Consider the following 16350-nt stretch of genomic DNA (forward strand, 5'->3'; position numbering starts at 1 on the left):
CATCTTAAATCTGGTATTTTTCCGTTTAGAAGGAAGGGTGAGGACCCGGAGAGACAAAAGATTCCCGCCTTATGCCAAAGCTATAAAAGGGGGTGAAGCAGGACAAAGGGGCTGCCAGTCATGAGAAAACCCCTGCCAGTCATGAGAAAAGCTAAGATGTCTGCTGGAAGTAACAAAGACCGAAGCAGGGGAAAGGATTGGGCCCAGACTAGGCAGGAGTCTAGTCTGTGAAAGAAGCTGATTGGAACACCTCTGAGGGTGAGCTATTCCCTGGAATCAGTTTCTTAATGTATTAGGCTTAGGCTTGCGTGTTTTGTTTTAGTTTGCTTGGTGACTTCCTTTGTTCTGTCTGTTATTACTTGAAATCACTTAACTCCTACTTTTTAACCTTAATAAAAATGACTTTTGTTTATTAATAAACCCAGAGGAAGTGATTAATCCCTGGGGGAGCAAACAGCTGTGCATCTGTCTCTATCAGTGATCTAGAGGGTGAAGAATTTAGGAAATTACCCTGTATAAGCTTTATAGAGAGTACAAGGGATTTATTTGGGGTTTTGGATCCCACTGGGAGCTGGGTGCTGGAGACAGGTGCTGAGCTGTTTTGAGTTAAAGTCTGCAGCTTTTGGGGTGTGGCCCAGAGCCTGGGTCTGTGTTGCAGCAGGCTAGAGTGTCTGGCTCAACAAGGCAGGGTTCTGGAGTACAAGCTGGCAGGGAAAACGGGCTCGGAAGTAATTTCAGTCCCAAGGGGATCTCTGTGACCGAACCCATCACAGTGGCGTAGTCGAGCAGGATATGTGCACAGCTGATTGCTTTGAGACACTGGTAGTGATTTTTAAGCGTGTTGCCTGGAGGACAGACAAAGTGCTTATTCGGGAAAGGGAAGATGACAACTTTGGTTGCCAAATTGGCTGGGAAAGCTCTGGATATATTCAGTAAGATGCCTATTGCTGATGCTTCAAACTATGGTCTATTTAAGGAATTGGTTTTGAAACAGTTTCAGATTAGGCCCGAAACCTAGAGGGTTAAATTCACAACTCTTTCAACTCCCAGAGCCCTTCTACAGCACAGATGATTTGTATACACCTTCACCGTGAGCCAAATTGGCAGGTTTCCGGGAGCCCTGTGAGTCCGATGTTGTTTTAGTCTCCCTGCTGATTTATTAGGAGAATAAAAGATGGACACCAGAACTGAGGCAGACTACGGACACCGCATTCTGAGAAAACAATGGTGAACCTCCAACTCCAGCAGTGTGGGCCACATAGACAAGTAACCAGCACCCACAATCTTTACAAGCTTTTTTCCAAAATAACTCATCTTTTGGAAAAATAGGTTGAGCCTTTTTGACAATCTGGCTAAAGATTTTAGTGCCTAACTGGGAGCCTAGTTCTTCTGCAAATCTGGCCGTAGCGGTGGGTGTGAGACCTTCTGAAAATTCTGGCCAATGTGTCTGGAAGCTCCAAGAAGCATCGCAACTTTGAGCATTTACTAGAACAGGATGAACAAAACCTTCCTTCCTTGACCTACAATCACCTTGATTCCAGGTTGAGGTTTCAAGAGAATTGATTTGATTCTTAGGCCACGTTTTACACTTACCGGAACGGTCGACGCGGCGAGTTCGACTGCTCGGAGTTCGAACTATCGCGTCTGATCTAGACGCGATTAGTTCGAAACCCCGGGAAGCGCTAGTTCGAACTCCGGTACTCCACCGCTGGCAGGAGGAGTTGCCGGAGTCGAGTCGACCCTGGAGCCGCGGAGTTTGCTTCCGCGGCGTCTGGACGGTAAGTAAGTCGAACTAGGGGTAGTTCGAATTCAGCTACGTTATTCACGTAGCTGAATTCGCGTACCCTAGTTCGACGTACCCCCGAGCTTAGTGTTAGACCAAGGCTTAGATGCAATGCGAAACAAACACCCTCCTGTAGACATTGGAAGAGGGAGGCTGAAATGGATCTGCCACTAAACCACGTTGCCTTTCATCAGTAGCCACCTGAGCAAGAGGGTAACCACTGGCCTAGAGGTGAAAGGCCCATAGCCCATGCTCAGAAGCCTTCAGCGGCTAGATCTTAGGAATGGAAAAGCTTAATGATCTTTCTCTGGGGTGTTACTTCCAAAGACTTGTATATAGCGCTGGGTGAAAGGTTTTTGGATGAATATTATATTTAGTGAAATATTTTGGTGGACCCAAAATGATTGTTTGGTTTGGTTTGGTTTCACCAAGAAAAGTGAAAAGAAAAGAAAAAGATCTTGGGTCCAAGTGCAATGTTGTTCTAATTTAGCTTAGGCTCGGTAAGAAGGAAAAACTAAATTGTTTGCACAAGTAAGTGTATTTGTGTAAAAGGGTGCAGAGGCTGGGCTTTAAGGGGCAGATAGCCATATTGTAGTAGTTGGAAGCTTTGCTTTCCCCATGGCCTCTAAAGAGTTTCCAAGCATTCTGTAGGAGGCCAGGAAGTTGCATTCTTCCACTTGAACTCCAAGAGAGGAAGGGAAGGTAGACTTTTGTTGAAGAGGGTAACTCCCTGACCAGGAACCGAACCCGGGCCGTGACAGCGCCAAATCCTAACCACTAGACCACCAGGGAGATGACATTTGGGGGGTTGGGCATAACTTTCTAGGCCTACTTTCTGTCCAACTGAGGCCATTCGTTCGTCTTCAAAGGAGGTTAACACAAGCTCTGAGCTCTTCGTTTCCTTACGGTTCCCTTCCTATTTTTAGCACTGATATGAAAAAGAAACAGAAAACATATTAAAACAATTTCCAGTATTGTTATACATTGAGGCCACGTCTTTTTTTTTTTAAAACAGTTTTGTTGCTATCTTGTTTTATTCTCCATGGGCTTACAAAAATGTACGAGGGATGAATAAGATGTGGTGGAATCGTCAGCCTTAAGCAATCTCCATCCCATGAAGAGGGCTGGTGGAGGATTTGAGAAAGAAGCAGTTATCTCAACTACTGAGCGCTGGCGAAGATATAGAAATAAGTAGAGAAGCTCTAGATGGCTGCTCAGGGGGTGGGGGGCAATCAGCTTCTGAAAGGTTATTTTTTCCCGCTCTTGCCTGGGCTAGAAGAGACTCAACTCTCTTAGGACCATGGAATTGTCAATCTGTCTTGTCTTCATGATGTACTAAAGGTCCAAGACCGCCTCAGCTGGTTGAGAGGACAAAGAGTGGATTCCATTATGCTCTGAGACTCTAAGGGAGAGAGTGATGTCAAAGAGTGCAAGATCAAACGCCCAACATGGGGCTCGAACCCACGGCCCTAAGATTAAGAGTCTCATGTTCTACTGACTGAGCTAGTCAGGCTAGGCCTCAAAGGGTCGCAAAGGCACAAACAGTGCAAAAGAAGAGTGAAGGAAGTTTCTTTGCGTGCTGAGATTCGTTTCCTGACATTTGCCTTTTTTCCTGGTTCCTTCGCTCTCCAGCTAGCAAACAGGGCCCGTTCCAAGGTTAGTTAGATGCTGGTGTCTAGACCAGAGAAGTGGGGTTCATCTAGCAGCTGCTCAGAGAAACCTAGGTGGGAGGGTGGAATTTAGGATTCTCCCACCAGGAGGAGGTGCTGTTTCTCAGAAAAAGCTTCTCAGCGCCCAAAGAGGGGGCAGAGAAGACAGTTCCCCGCCGGCCGCCAGACACATCTTTTCGCAGGGAATCAGAACCCCCTGGGGTAAAACTCCTCCAAGGATGTGCGGCTCCAGGAATGTCAGAGATGGGAAGGACTGTTTGCTTTAGGAGGTGAGTGCGGTAACCTGCAGGTCCTTAGGTCCCTCCAGCGTCCGATGAAAGCATTTCGGGGGAAGGGGCCGGGATAGACAAAGACAGGAAAGACGGGCTTGCAGCTCCTGTGCAAACACCATGTTGCCAGCGGTCCAAGAGAAGCGGGTGGGGGTTCGAGCATTTTGGCTGCTTCCTGAGGGCACGGAACTCACAACCTGGCAATGCTCAGAGCCCCGTTCCTCGGGAGTTTTTTTGTGTTGGTCTTGTGATGCTGAGGGAGGAAGATGAATCATCATTTGAGTTTGTTTCAGTGCCTTCGGTTGGGCAAAGTTTGTGACCCATTCATATATATAGTATGAACTATATACACTAACTATACTACAAACGAATAAAGTTAACTACAACTATATAAATCTGAACTATATATACAAGAATTAATGAGAGAAACTACGAGTAGCTAGGGAAGTGGAGGTCAGCTAAGCCGCGCTCCACTGTTCCAACGACCGACACGGGTAGTAAGAAGGAACTGAGGGGCGGGTGGGTCAGCAGGGGTATATATCTGGCGCTATAGCAGCGCCACTCCAGGGGGCGCCCAGCCAACCCACCGAGTGTTGCTAGGGTAAAAATCTTCCGACGAACGTGCACACGGCGTGCGCACACCTAACTGGAATGCATATGAGCAATCACTCAAAGAAGAACTCCTTCTTTCTTGTATATTGCAAAGAAACCTGGTGTTATTTTTCACCAAGGAAGCTGGGAGATGTTTGAACACAAAGTATTGCAACTTGGGAACAATCCCCCAGAAATGGCATCTTCCACTCCACAAATCAGTAGCAAACAGTTAATATTAGTGTTTGTCTGAGAATAGAGTGAAGGGGAGTGTTTACTCCGACACCTCAGTGAGTGAAAACAGACAGAAAGAGCAAGGTTGTTCTGAAAGACCAACGGATCTGTCTGGAGGCAAACAGACCTTGAGAATGAGCAAGAGTGTGAAAAGAGGTTCAAATGTGGGTTAGGTGTTAGTTAGGTTGGTCTGACAAATTTCAAGAAAATACCAATGCTCATAGACTGATGCAGACACGGCCTTACAAACTCCCCCACTGCCAGCTCCCGATCGGTGTCAGAAGCTCTCCCTTTCCTGCTCCCCAGCCCTCAGCCCCAGGAAACCACTGTCCTCTGCTTCCCCCTCTGGCCCCACCAACTTTTCCTCCCATTTCTGGGTTCCTCGACCCAGGGCCAGACACGGGGTCCTACTCACCGCAATGCTCTCCATGAGGGCTGCTTTGGAGACCTGGGGCTCCAGAGTGTCCAGCCCCTGCTGCTGTGCCAAGAAGCACAGACGTGGGACAGCATGGAGGAAGCCGAGCTGTTGGGCCCTGTCCTCCACCAACTAGGAGTGGGGGAGAGAGAGAGAGAGATGGTTAGGTGAGGACCTCCCAACATGGGCGCCAACTTATATGGACTCCTGGGGCTTTAGCCCCAGGAATATTCACAGTCAGGGGCTCTGCTCCACCAATATTTGGAGCTAGGTTTCTCCCCTGCTTGGAGCACCCCGTCCCCGCCCCCGCCTCTCACCCCCCCCCCCCGCCGCCACCGCCAGGGCTGCAGCTTCCCCCCCCTCCACCCCGGAGCTTCCCTGCCTGAACATAAAGAGTGCGCAGCGCGCGTCTCTCTCCCTTGCTGCTGCTGCTGCCGCCGCCTAAGGGCTACAGCATAAGAACAGTGCTAGCTGCTGTAGCACCTCAGGAGGGGAGGGGACCCTGCCGTTTTTGGCAGCCCTCCCCTCCCGCTACCTGGAGGAGACACGAAGGGGACTTCCGGCCAGGAGACGGACATCACTCACCTTAGCAGCTGCTGGGGCTTCTGTGAGTGTTTGCCCTGCAGACAGTCTGCTCCGAGGGAGAGGAGGCTCCCCAAAGTCCTGCCTGGCTTGGTGGGGAGCAGTTCCAGAGCAGCGCCCAGGGACTCCGTGACACCCGGTACCCACCACAGGGGAGGCGAGTGGGCTTTCTGGACCTGAGAGAGTCCCTAGGAGCATGGTGCAGTGACTGTGGTGCAGAGTGAGTGTGCTGCGGGGAGCGGGGGGAGGAGGGGTCCCTCCCCTGGAGCTTGTGGCTGCCGGTAACGGGGGCGGGGCGGGAGTCCTCTCTGGCCATAGCCCTGGGGCAGCCTGTCTGCATCCCCAGTTCCTTATCCCCAGCCCCTGCCCCACCCCAGTCCCTGCACCCCCAGCACCCCAGCCCTGAGCACCCTCCTGCACTGTGAACCCCTCATCCACAGCCCAACCCCAGAGCCCTCACCTGAGGGGAAAAACGTGCAACTTAAATTTGGTGGTCAGTTTGGAGTATCATTTTGTTTAGCATGATACTTGACTATTTTACACCCCTTTTAAGTATATAACTAGTCGTATACAGGTGTTACAAAGTGGGAATGTTCTTCTCTGAATACTGTGTGGGTGCCTCAGTTTCCCCTGTGCATTTCTCAAGGATCTAGATGGTGGGATAAGGGGGTGTGATTGTTGCAGAGCCCTAGAGGGACAGGTGTGAGCTGTCTGCACAGAGAATGGCCGCAACCCTGACTCCTGGTAACTGATGGCCTGGGCCACTCTCCTGCAAGGTGCCAACTGAAGGAGTTGGAGAACAAAGAGATCAGGTGGCCTCCTAATGCCTGGAAAAGAGACAAAGGCCAGAGGAGGGAGTGTCAGTGCCTGTGCGGACTTCCGGGAAGCGCATGGTGTGGAAGGGGATGCTGGGATGCTTTTGGAACAACTCCATACAAAGCCAGTCAGGACTCTGGGGGAGCCTCCTCTCTCGGAGCAGACTGTCTGCAGGGCAAGAAGCTTACACCTTCCTGGGTCTGACCTCGGAGCATTCAGCCCTTCCACACTGTGCGCCTTACGCAGCGAGTCTGCCCAGGCAGGTCCTGGGGCAACCAGAGGTCCCTGCACCCCCAACTCCGCAGTCAGACGTGACTCTCAGCCAGACAGTAAAACAGAAGGTTTATTAGATGACGGGAACACAGTTTAAACAGAGCTTGTTGGTACAGAAAACAGGACCCCTCAGTCAGGCCCATCTTGTGGGGTGGGGAGCCCAGAACCAAGTTCTGGGTCTCTCCCCATTTCCCCAGCCACCTCCAAACTGACACTCCCTCCTCTGGCCTCTGGGTCTCTTCCGGACAAGGAGGCCACCTGATCTCTTTGTCCCCAACACCTTCAGTTGGCATCTTGCAGGGGAAACTGAGGCACCCACACAGTATTCAGAGAAAACATTAAGAACATTCCCACTTCATCACAACAGGTGCAACAAAATATAATACTGTATATTGAAGTAGGCAAGTGCTGCTTCTGACTTTCCACTTTTAATTGACCCTTGTAATCTTGTGGCGCTGACGCGTTGTAGCTTCATTTTATATCGGCTTACAGGGTGAGAGCGGGGGGGGGAGACCACCATTTTGGGCCCCACCAAAAATTATACAAACCTGCCGCCTATGGGTGGGCATGGGGGTTTCTGGCAGGCGAGGGAGAAGGAGGCGAGTGGTGGGTGGGGGACTGACTAGGAGGGACGCTGCACGCCAGCGGGGGGTTCGGGGGTGAAGAGGGGTGTGATGGTGGGGCGGAGCAGGGAGGGGGCAGGTTCTAGTTTACTGCTGTGATCTGGTCACCCCATGTGCCGTTTCTTCCTGCCCCCACCCCCGAACCTTGTTTCGACGGGGCGGAGCTGGGGAAGGAGGGTTTGTTTCCACGGGGCCGGGCGGCGCTGGGGGGGGGAACAGGGGGCAATTTTATATTAATAAGGAAATATTTTATAAATTTTAATAAAATAAACATTAGTGAGGAAAATCAGTTGTACAACTATCAAAACAATTATTTTCCTGATATGAAAGTGCAAATCAGCTAATTAATATATGATGCAATGTATGTAATAGATAATTTTGTTATTATCTATATAGTCATGGAAAGTAAATAATACATGGAAGAAATGAAAGGGTTTTTTTTAAGGGTTTTTTTGTTTTAGTCGTCCCTGCCGGGGCCCCATCGAAACTGTTCGAATTGGGCCCCGCACTTCCTAAAGCCGCCCTGGCAATGAGGCTAATCATCTAGTGGAACAAGCTCTGCAAGGGACGTGGTTAATTCCCCATCACTGCCAGGTGTAAATGAAGACCGCAGCTCTTGCTGCAAGACACCTGGTGTGTGGGTGTCCCTGTTCCCCCTTCAGAACCCCTGGTACATGGTGCTTCCCTGCTCCCAGTTCAAGATCCCCATCATGTGGGTGCTTCCATCCAGGATCTCCGGTGGGTGTCTCTGTCCCCCACCCCATGAACTAGCTCCCGTGTGTGGTTTCCCCTGCCTGCCCCCATCCGGGAGCTGTGGGTGTCTCTGTTCCCCTTTTCAAGATCCGTGTTGCAGGGGGGTGTCCCTCCCCCCAAGTCAGAATCCCCAGCGTGTGGGTGCTCCCATCCCCCCCTGCAGGCTCTGCGGGGGGTGTCTGTATAAAAAGAGACCGTGTCTCACTGTCTTGCCCAGGCTACGCTGCAGGGGCTATTCACAGGCGCGACCCCACTACTGATCGGCACGGGAGTTTTGACCTGCTCCGTTTCCGACCTGGGCCGGTTCACCCCTCCTTAGGCAACCTGGGGACCCCAAGCTTCCCCAGGATCACCATATTGATGCCGAGCTTAGTGCGGACACCCGATCGGCACAGCCCCCTGTAGCCCTGAACTACTGAGCTCAAGCGATCCGCTGGCCTCAGCCTCCCCAGGCGCTGGGATCACAGGCACCAGCCATGGGGCCCTGCTTGTTTTACAGACTGGCGCTGGAGCTTTAAACTCTGCTTGTGAGCTCTGTGCCTTGGCCAGACGGGGACAGCCTGGAACTCGGAAATGCTCCTTCTCCCCCGCCCCCATCTCATGTCGAGCTGCAGGCGCCGCTGTCCTCCCAGGTAAGATCCCGGATGTTTCGGTGCCCCCCATCCCCCGCCCAGGTGTCCGGGTACCTCTGCCCCCCCCTACAGAATCCTGGATGTGTGGGTGTCCGTCCCTCTGCAGAGGATCCCGGAGTGTGGATGCCCTTGTCCCCCCCTACAAGATCCTGGGTGTGTGGGTGCCACTCTCCCCCCCAGCAGGTCCCCAGGGTGTGAGTGCTCCCATCCCCCGATACAGGCTGGGGGGGGGGTATAAAACTGGCTCTCCCTGTCCTGCCCAGGCGGTGCTACAGCAGCTGTTCACAGGGGCAGCAACCCCACTGTCACCCTGCAGCTTTAACCTGCTCCAGGGGTGACCTGCTTCACCCTCCTGTTGGAGCCTGGGGACCCCGAACTTCCCAGAATCACCTGATTGATGCCGAGCTTAGCACAGACACTGGCTCAGCCTGGCAGGGAGCAGCCCTGAGCCCTGACAATCAGCCTTCCCTCCGCCTCTGCTGCACAGCGAGGATCCCACGCGAGAGGCTTCGTGCCCAGTTTGTTCAGGAGCGTCCCAGGCTCCAGCTGTAAACTCTGCTGGTCAGTTCTAATCTGTGGCCACATGGGGGCGGCACTAACGGTCCCATCTAAACGCTGTTTGCATTCGACCCTTCGGATCGCAGATTGTAACCCGTGGGCAGATCTCTGACTGCAGCCAAACCCCTCCCCAAACTGAACATTGAAGCAGCAGCTCCCATTGGAAAGATCAGGATTTTTGCCTTTAAAAACAAGGGAAATGTCTACAGCGAGAGACTGAAGAAGCTCAATTGATTTCATTGACTCTATGAATGTTCCTCTGTGTCCCCCTAGGAGTCATGCCCCACTTTTTGGGGACCACTGAACCCTACTTGCTAATCAGGGGCTAGTGATACCAAAGCCCAGGGAAAGGGAGAACAAGTGTGGGGCCCCCAGCACTGGAGCCATGTGAAGGGGCTGCAGGAGAGGGGCAATGGCTGGTGGCCCAGGGAGTTAAGGGCAAAGGGGACACAGGAGGGGGCAGGAGTTAGGGTTGAAAGAGGTGCAAGGGTTGGGAGTGCAGGGGCTAGCGGTAAGGGGGGAGTGGGGATCGTCCAGGGGCAGTGGGGAAGTGCCAAAGTTCAAGCTTTGCCCAGGGCACCATTTCCCCTAACGCTGGTCTGAGCAAACAATTGGAAATGACCCTTCAGTGAGACCAGAACCATCGTGTAGAAAAGCCCCTTTGTTAAGTGGTGGTGGTGGCTGAGGGCTTAGGGAGATGGGTTAGAAAGCAACAGGCACTTGTGCGTGGAGGTTTGATTCTTGCCTGCTAGGCAAGGCTGGAGTGTGGTGTCTCCATGGCTGCACTTTCAGTGTCTGATCTGCCACAGGGAGCCAAGTCTAGACATACTCAGGCCTGGTCTACACTAGGCGTTTAAATCGGTTTTTTAGGAGCGTAAAACCGATTTAACACCACACCCGTCCACACGAGGAGGCACCTTATATCGATTTTAATGGCTCTTTAAATCGGTTTTCTGTACTCCTCCCGACGAGAGGAGTAGCGCTAATATCGGGATTAACATATCGGAATAGGGTTAGTGTGGCCGCAAATCGATGGTATTGGCCTCTGGGCGGTATCCCACAGTGCACCACTGTGACCGCTCTGGACAGCATTCTGAACTCTGATGCACTGGCCAGGTAGACAGGAAAAGCCCCGCGAACTTTTGAAATTCATTTTCCTGCTTCCCCAGCGTGGAGAGCTCATCAGCACAGGTGACCACGCACAGCTCATCTGCACAGGTAACAATGCAGTCTCCTGAGAATCGAAAAAAGAGCCCCAGCATGGACTGCACGGGAGGTACTGGATCTGATCGCTATCTGGGGAGAGGATTCAGTGCTAACAGAACTGCGTTCCAAAAGACGAAATGAAAAAGTATTTGAAAGAATTTCTAAGGCTATGACGGATATAAAGGCCACAGCAGGGACTCAGTGCAGTGCAGAGTGAAAGTTAAGGAGCTCAGACAAGCCTACCAGAAAACCAAAGAAGCAAACGGAAGGTCCATGGCAGGTCGAAAACATGCCGCTTCTATGCTGAGCTGCATGCAATTTTAGGGGGCTGCGCCACAAGTACCCCACCCCTGACCGTGGATTCCGAGGTGGGGGTTGTAATCTCTGCCATGTCTGAGGATTATGCAGATGGGAAAGATGAAGATGAATAAGAGGAGGACGACCTAGCAGAGGAGCACACAGCACTCCGTGAGCCCCAGCAGCCAGGAGCTTTTTCTCACCCTGACGGAATTACCCTCCTCCCAGCCCTCCCAAGCAACTATCCCAGACAATGACGCCATGGAAGGGACCTCTGGTGAGTGTACCTTTGCAAATAGCAAACATTGTTTTTTAAGCAAGCGTTTTTTAATGATTGATTTGCCCTGAGGATTTGGGATGCATTCACAGACAGTATAGTTACTTAGAAAAGTTTGTTAACATGTCCGGGGATTGAGAGGAAATCCTCCAGGGACATCTCGATGAAGCGCTCCTGGAGGTACTCCAGAAGCCTTTGCAGGAAGGTTTCTGGGCAAGGCAGCCTTGTTCCGTCCCACCATGGTAGGACACTTTACCACGCCATGCATGTAGCAAGTAATCAGGTATCATAGCAGCGTATGGTCCTGGTGATTTCTGGCATTCAAGAAGCATCCGTTCTTTATCTCGCTGTGTTAGACTCAGCAAAGTGATATCGTTCAGGATAACCTGGTTAAAAATCAGGAAGTTAAGTAAGGGGGATGGCCATGTTCCTACTGGGTTCGTGGACTGAGGCAGCTTATAAACAATCCTGTCCTGCCGGTAGCCAAGCGGGGGGAGGGGAGGAGTGAAATGCCGATGATCTTTTTTGTGTTTGGTCAGCGGGGATCTTCCCCAAGCTACCAGCCACGCAGTGGGTGGGGGGTGGGTGGGAAGGGTGTTGATTAGCAGGGAGCTAGCGTGGTATTAGCCATGTGTTGGGGGGAGGGGTAAATCACTACAGAAGCCGAAAGACAGTGGCTTACCATGGCTGCATGCAAGCTGAATTCTGATGCCCGGACCTGTGTCTGTGAGATCTGTAACTCCAGAGCTGCAGGCAGTCAGTATTAAGATGAAAAATGCGACCTTGTAGGGAAATCACATGTGCTATGTAAGGTGAATAGTGCTGTTCACTGTTGAAAGAGTATAACCATTGTTCTGTAAAATTTATCTTTTTAAATAATTTCTCTCCCTCATGCAGCTGCCAAATTTTTCAAGCGTCCCTCCTCCATCCCAAAGGCTAGCACAGATAAGGCAGAGGAAAAAGAAGACGCAAGATGAAATGTTCTCGGATATTATGGAAGTTACACGCAATGAAAGAGCTCATTTGAATGAGTGGAAGGACGTGGTATCCAAACTACAGGAAAGATGCCATGTGAACGTGAGGACAGGAGGGGACACCTGAGATGAGAGGTGGCGGCAGGAAGATCAGCGGTGGCGGGATGCAACTCTGGGGCTGCTGCGTGATCAAACTGACATGCTCCGGCGTCTGGTGGAGCTTCAGGAACGGCAGCAGGATCACAGAGTGCCGCTGCAGCCCCTGTATAACCACCCTCAACCCTCACCTTGTTCCACATCCTCCTCACCCAGACGTGTAAGAACGCATGGGGGGAGGCTCCGTGCACCCGCCCACTCCACCCCCGTGGACAGCCCAACCAGAAGGCTGTCGTTACTGTGAAATTTTTTAATGGCCTTCTCCATCCCTCCTATCCTCCTCCCAAACCACACCCTTACTTCTCTCCCTCTTTTTATAATGAATTCATAAAGAATTCATGATTTTTAAATGAGAGTGACTTTATTTGCATAAGTAAGCTGTACTCGAAGGGGGAGGGTGAGTTGCTTACAGGGAATGAGTCAATCAAGGGGGTTGGGTGTTCATCAACAAACACAGCAGTCACACTGTACCCTGGCCATTGATGAAGCTCCTTTTCAAAGATTCTCTGATGCGCACCGCTTCCTGGTGTGCTCTTCTAATCTCCCTGGTGTCTGGCTGCGCGTAATCAGCGGCCAGGTGATTTGCCTCAGCCTCCCACCCCGCCATAAAGGTCTCCCCCTTACTCTCACAGAGATTGTGGAGAATACAGCAAGCAGCAATAACATAGGGGACATTGGTTTGGCTGAGGTCTGAGCGAGTCAGTAATGTGCGCCAGCGCGCCTTTAAACGGCCAAATGCACATTCCACCACCATTCTGCACTTGCTCAGCCTGTAATTGAACAGATCCTGACCACTGTCCAGGCTGCCTGTGTATGGCTTCATGAGCCATGGCATCAAGGGGTAGGCTGGATCCCCCAGGATAACGACAGGCATTTCAACATCCCCAACTGTTATTTTCTGGTCTGGGAAGTAATTCCCTTGCTGCAGCCGTTTAAACAGAGTAGTGCTTCTGAATATGCGAGCGTCATGAACCCTCCCTGGCCATCCCTCGTGGATGTTTGTGAAACGTCCCTTGTGATCCACCAGTGCTTGCAGCACCATTGAAAAGTACCCCTTCCGGTTTACGTACTGGGTGCTCTGGCGACTCCGGTGCCAAGATAGGGATATGGGTTCCATCTATCGCCGCCCCACAGTTAGGGAATCCCAGTGCAGCAAAGCCATCCACTATGGCCTGCACGTTTCCCAGAGTCACAACCTTTCGTAGCAGCAGCTTAGTGATTGCTTTGGCTACTTGCATCACAGCAGCCCCCACAGTAGATTTTCCAACTCCAAATTGATTCCCGACTGACCGGTAGCTGTCTGGCGTTGCAAGCTTCCACAGGGCTATCGCCACTCGCTTCTCTACTGTGAGGGCTGCTCTCATCTTGGTATTATGGCATTTCAGGGCAGGGGCAAGCAAGTCACAAAGTTCCATGAAAGTGCCCTTACGCATGCGAAAGTTTCGCAGCCACTGGGAATCGTCCCACACCTGCAACACAATGCTGGTCCCACCAGTCAGTGCTTGTTTCACGGGCCCAAAATCGGCGTTCAATGGATAGAATCTGCCCCATTACCATCAGGATCTCCAAAGCGCAGGGGCCCGCGGTTTGAGAGAATTCTGTGTCTACGTCCTCATCACTGTCATCGCCGCGCTGCCGTATCCGCCTCCTCCTTGCCTCGGTTTGAAGGTCCTGGTTCAACATATACTGCACGAGAGTGCGCGAGGTGTTTAAAACATCCACGATTGCGGTATTGAGCTGAGCAGGGTCCATGCTTGCTGTGCTATGGCGTCTGCACAGTTCATCAAGCAAAAAAGGCGTGAAACGGTTGTCTGCTGCTTTCAGGGAGGGAGGGGTGAGGCTGTACCCAGAACCACCCGCGACAATGATTTTTGCCTTATCAGGCACTGGGATCTCAACCCAGAAATTCCAAGGGGCGGGGGAGGCTGCGGGAACTATGGGATAGCTACGGGATAGCTACCCACAGTGCAACGCTCCAGAAATCGACGCAAGCCTCGGACCGTGGACGCACACCACCGATTTAATGTGTTTAGTGTGGCCGCGCGCACTTGATTTTATACAATCTGTTTTGCTAAACCGGTTTATGTAAATTCGGAAATAATCCCGGAGTGTAGACGTACCCTAAGTTGGCCAACACAGAGAGAGAAACCTCGGAGGAAGAAAGAAACTCAGAACAGGGAGTCACCCTCATGGATCCAACTTTCTGCTAGGGAGCACACACCACTCCTGGCCAGAGAGATGATCAGCCCTCGCAAATGGCAACATCATCTCCCTTGAAGCCACAGCTAGTCCAGGAACCCACATCCAGGTAACGGGACATCCCTGCTTGGAGCCAGGGGGGCTGTGACCAGAGCCCTTCCCAAACCAGATACTTCTCTCAGCGATAGAGACGGCTACTCTCATCCCAGCTGGGTAGGTCTTGCCTGGCATCAACAGGATTCACGAGGTTACTGCTCTTGCTCACTTTCCATCTCACCTCAGAGCTGGACTCTGTCCCCGCGACTTCTTTTCCCTTGGTATGAAACACAACACAAGAGGAAAAGCAATGGTGGCGAGGCTCCTCTTCTCGCTACTCCTGCACCCCAGGGCTCCGGCTTCAACCCTCCTCCCATTCTGCCATCACAGCTACAATTAGAAATCTGAGCCCTGGGCTCACACCTGGTTGTCTCCCCAATCCTTGGCGCTGTCCAGCATGTCTCCCTCCACAGAAGTCACCCGTCTTAGACTCCATCTTCATATTGCTCTTCTCCTTCCCAGAGCTCCTGCTCTGCTCCTCAGACCTGTCTGTCCTCAGCTCTGCAGGCGGAGGGGAAGGGGCATGATGGGAACACACACGCCCCATTCCAGACACCACGCAGCATCCACCGGCTACCAAACCATGTCACCTTTGGCCAAAAACCACCCCCCACCCCGAGGGAGCAAAAAGCGTTTGTGAGCTCAGCACACACAAGCCAGGAAAAGATTAACACCCACACCCAGCCCAGCCAAAGTGGCAGCTTCCCCACCTTCTCGGCCACAGGTCCACGGGGCTCATGGATGGAGGAAGTTTGGTGGGCTGTGGGGGCCCCTGAAGAACTAGCTCAGCGTGTGAATGAGTGACTGGGATGTATGTGGGGCCGGACTGTGGGTTGGGGTGTCCAGGGGGACCCCAGGGAAGGGACTAGGGGGATTAGGGATAGAGGAGGGTGGGGTTAGCGAGGTGCATTGTGGGAATGTGGGATTTAGAGAGCCCAGAGTGGATGGGTGGGGGCGGGTTGGAGGACCCCACAGTGGCTGAAAAGGGGAACCCGGCAGGTTGGGGGGCAGCAGAGATTGGAGATGAGGAACCTCACACCCTGGGGATGGACTGGGGCAGTGGGGGGATGGGAAAGTGGGGCCCAGCAATGGAGAAATGGGCTGGAGGCAATTAGGGGGCAGGGCGCTGAGGGGGAGGAGGAGGAAGGGGGTGTCGGGGCGCTGAGCACGGGGGGCAGGTGGGTGGGGGGGGCGAAGGGGAAAGGCCGGGCAGAGTGGACAGGGTGGGGGTTGGGGACGCCGGGGGCGGGGCTGGTGGGAGGGTCACAGCGGGGGGGGACACTGTGGGGGCAGGTTGGGGGGGGCTGAGGGGCCCCGCGGCCCCAGGCTGCCGCTTGTGGGGCTGCTCCCAAGGCAGCTCAGCCCCCCCCGCCCCCCGCTGCTGCCCCCCAGGCCCAGCTGGGGTGTGTGTGAAGCCCTTTCACTCTGCGCTGCCTCTGCCCTGTGCCCCCCCCCAGCTCCCACGCGGGATTAGAATCCCAACGGCCGCAGCGCGCGCCCGGGCGAGGGGGGCATAGCGAAGGCGCTCGGGGCGAAAAGAAGAAGAGAATGGAAAGAAAAATAAGATATAAAAATAATAGAGGAGAACCGGGCAATCCCACCCCTCCGCCTACTCGTCCGAAGGTCTCCGTCCCAGCGCCTCTAGAATTCCTCACGCCAACTCAGCGTGAGCGGGTAGCGGGGGAGGGGCGCGGCGATAGTGAACGAGTAACCGGCGCACTACCTCGCACAGAGAGGCACGCGTTGTGTGAGACGTGAGGCGATTGAGAGAGAACTGACGCTTCCGCACAGTGTGACACCGTGGGGGGGAGAGGGGCGCGTTGTCTGAGGCAAGACTCGATCACTTCCGCTTCTGTAGAACAGACGAGCCGGGGAAAGGAACTACAACTCACCAGCCTTGCACACGGGGCGCCGTCCGTCGCTTCTCCTAAGCTCCTAGGTGAGGG

General features: G+C 52.9%; 1 non-coding gene across 1 annotated transcript; it reads right to left on the reverse strand.

Moving 5' to 3' along the window:
* Positions 1 to 3223: 3223 nt before the first annotated feature.
* On the reverse strand, positions 3224 to 3296 carry TRNAK-CUU. The gene has a single exon. It is a non-coding gene; the product is annotated as a tRNA-Lys (tRNA).
* Between the last annotated feature and the right edge of the window lie 13054 nt (positions 3297 to 16350).

Source organism: Mauremys mutica, unplaced genomic scaffold (genome assembly GCF_020497125.1).
Source record: "Mauremys mutica isolate MM-2020 ecotype Southern unplaced genomic scaffold, ASM2049712v1 Super-Scaffold_100101, whole genome shotgun sequence".
In the NCBI taxonomy this organism is placed as follows: Eukaryota; Metazoa; Chordata; order Testudines; family Geoemydidae; genus Mauremys; species Mauremys mutica.